At 40.4% G+C, this 3,098-nt stretch overlaps 1 long non-coding RNA gene across 1 annotated transcript; it reads left to right on the top strand.

Moving 5' to 3' along the window:
• Positions 1–1,196: 1,196 nt before the first annotated feature.
• LOC135511674 (uncharacterized) lies at positions 1,197–2,085 on the top strand. Its single transcript, XR_010451292.1, has 3 exons — positions 1,197–1,547; positions 1,849–1,919; positions 2,007–2,085. It is a non-coding gene; the product is annotated as an uncharacterized LOC135511674 (long non-coding RNA).
• The last annotated feature ends 1,013 nt before the right edge of the window (positions 2,086–3,098 follow it).

Below are 3,098 nucleotides of genomic sequence, written 5' to 3'. Positions count from 1 at the left end.
TGTAGCCATACTGGTTAAGTCTACCTTGAATTCGAAATAAATCAATGACAGTGTCACCAGCAAAGCACCCACACACCATCACACCACCTGCTTCATGGTGGGAACCACACATGTGGATATCATCCATTCACCTACTCTGCGTCACACAAAGGCACAGCAGTTGGAATCAAACATCTCAAATATAGACTCAAAGGACAGATTTCCACTGGTCTAATGTCCGTTGCTCGTGTTTCTTGCCCAATTTTTTTATTTAATTAAAAATTGATTAAAAAAATAAATCCCCTCACTAATTGTTTCATGCTAGCGTTAGCATACATAAGGACATAGTGGGCTCTAAAGTGCCAGCAGGTCACTCGATTTGCTAGTGAAAGGAATTAAATGCAAATACGAAAAATAACTGGTCGCACTTGTGCGAGTGTGATTATACATATAATTCTGCATCCCGTTAGTTGTATTTTCCATGTAACATTACGAGGATCACGCAACCTGAGACTGTAACTGTAATTATGATCCACATCACACAAAGCATTACAAAAGTATAATAAAAAATAAATAGAAACATCTTGGCATTAAATGTCGGGAGTTTAGAAGATTGCGCGATTAAGAATGAATGAGTGTATTAGCTATAGAGGCAATGCTTCTAAAATGCCTTTTCATTAGATTTGAGATTTTATCAATTTCGAAAATCTGAAATTATGTATGCGCTGTAAAGAAATACAATAAGCACCTTTACATAGACTGAAACACTGGACTCTTCTAGCGAAAAGCATTCAGATTCCCTTTGCGGTAACCTTAAGCTTTGCGGTAACCAGTTTGCGGTCTGTGTTGATGCGATCATTTGTTTTTGTTTTTATGTTTTCAAAGTGATTTTGCTTTTAGTGTTGGTTAGGAACGGTGTCTAAAAAGTTGAAACTTGTGAGCTGGCCCAAGTGATTGGCCCTGTTTGACAGGTGACAAGCGTTCCTCTGCTATAGAGACTGGGGGCATGTGCTAAGAAAAACGTTACAGATAATTATCTCCATTCTGCACTGTCTGTATGTTTATTCCATTACATGTACAATCTTATATAATTCCACGAAACATATTTATTTTATATGTTCTGTACTTATGAGTATGAATCTCTTATGTTTTGTAAATACCTTTTCAGAGGACTGAACTGAACCAGGGGCCTGTTGCACAAAAGTAGAATTAAGACATCCGGGATAAATGACTCAGCTGAGCTCAATGAAGCCAAAACATGTGCGTCCAGGCTTAATTGGTTGCACAAAGACCAAGCCAGGATGAGCAGACACGGATTCATTAAGCCAGGTGAAACCAATTCTGGATAGGTGCGCGCTCACGGCTCACTCAAATAGACCCCGCCACAGATCACAGATTAACTGATTTACCATGGCAACTAGAGCCGCGTACTTTTCCCCGTCGGAAGCACAAATCCTCATGGAGGCATACGAGGAGGTAAAATATATAATTAAGAAGAAAGGCAACACCGCCACAGTGATAAAGCAAAGAGAAAAAGCGTGGCAAAGTATTGCAGACCGCCTGAATGCGTAAGTAGTGCACAATTACACACTCACCGCTCCGTTGAAACATCACAATTACAATTCAAATATTTAATTCACATCTCCAAAAATGCAGTTGTACTGTAATTATGAAACCGTTAAATTTTTAATTGAAATGCACTGCAGATATGAGTGAAATTGTGTAAAGTAACTCCATCACACTGTATAAAGCTATGATAAATTTTTTTTTATTTTTACTGAAAACAAGACAAAAATACCAAGTAATTTTTTGCAGTGTGACTCCATTAAATGTGTGTGTGTGTGTGTGTGTGTGTGTGTGTGTGTGTAGATTAAACATGAACGGGCCAAAACGGACATGGCAGCAGGTCAAAATCAAATACAAGAACATTCTGCAGAATGGTATGGTCCCTGACTAATATTTAACAAAGCACAAGCATATATTGTACCCAGAAGGTGCCTGCTCACACATTGTCTGTACTGTTTTAGCAGTGAAAAAGAATACCCACAGACAAGGCACGGGTGGTGGGTCACCAAAGGCTGACCTTACCCCAGCAGAGGACATGGCCTTGGAGCTAAATAAAGGCAGGCCCGTCTTAGAGGGGATCCCTGGGGGAAAGAGACGAGCATAGGTTCCTCCCAAGATGCCACCCGCTTCATTCAAGGTATGTCCTTCCATCTCTACATGGGATACAACCACATTCATATTGAATCAATTTGGACTGTCTGACTTTGGTTTACCTATTGCCTTGCAGTGTCTGGCAGCACTGTGTTCCTGTTAGAGCCACCAGCACAAGCACCAGACGATGCTGATCCAGTGAGTACTCCATCAAAGGCATACTGTAGGCCTGGCATGTCTTGTCTACTAGCTTCAATATGAATCCGATTAAATGTGATAGGGTGAAGGCCCCAGTGCAGCAGCAACAGCACATGATGGAGACGATGATGAGGAGGAGACCATCTCTGGATTCCAGAAGGCATGAGGTATCATGTTAAGACTGTGAAAGTACTATTTACTCTACAATGGTGAGGAGTCCTCATCAAAATCAAAAAATCTAATTTATTTTACAGGACCCAGATGCTATACAGTGGGAAAACCAGCCTGGCAACAGTGCGTATTAATAAAAGGACACCACATCCTGCCAAATTCCAGCTGCGCTAATTGTATTGTGTTCACAGAGCTCACAAGCTATCAGAAAGTTGTATGGCAACCACCTCCGGCGCCAAATAGAACTGGCAGACATAGACATTCAGTACAAGAAGAAAAAGATGGAAAATCTTGCACTGGAGTCCGAAATAAAAAAGAGGACAATTAGGAAACTGGACCTTGAAATAAAAAACTTGAGCGGGAGGTGAGATATGCCTTCAATGTACACTGTATGCTAACTGTAACACAAATGTATTAATCATTATTTTTCTTTCCTCCCCCAGCTCCAAGAAGATGACACTCAAAATAAAAATTAGGTATATTCTCATAAAGTCAAGTGAGCCATGACATATGAGCTCTTATTGTGAGCACACAGGACGGTGGCATCTTTCTAAGGTTTTTTTTATTTTCCCAGCAATCAGTACAACCAAGTC

The sequence above is a fragment of the Oncorhynchus masou genome, chromosome 24 (genome assembly GCF_036934945.1).
Source record: "Oncorhynchus masou masou isolate Uvic2021 chromosome 24, UVic_Omas_1.1, whole genome shotgun sequence".
Taxonomy (NCBI): Eukaryota; Metazoa; Chordata; class Actinopteri; order Salmoniformes; family Salmonidae; genus Oncorhynchus; species Oncorhynchus masou.
Note: the sequence above shows the minus strand (reverse complement) of the source record. Positions and strands in the feature narration are given on the sequence as shown.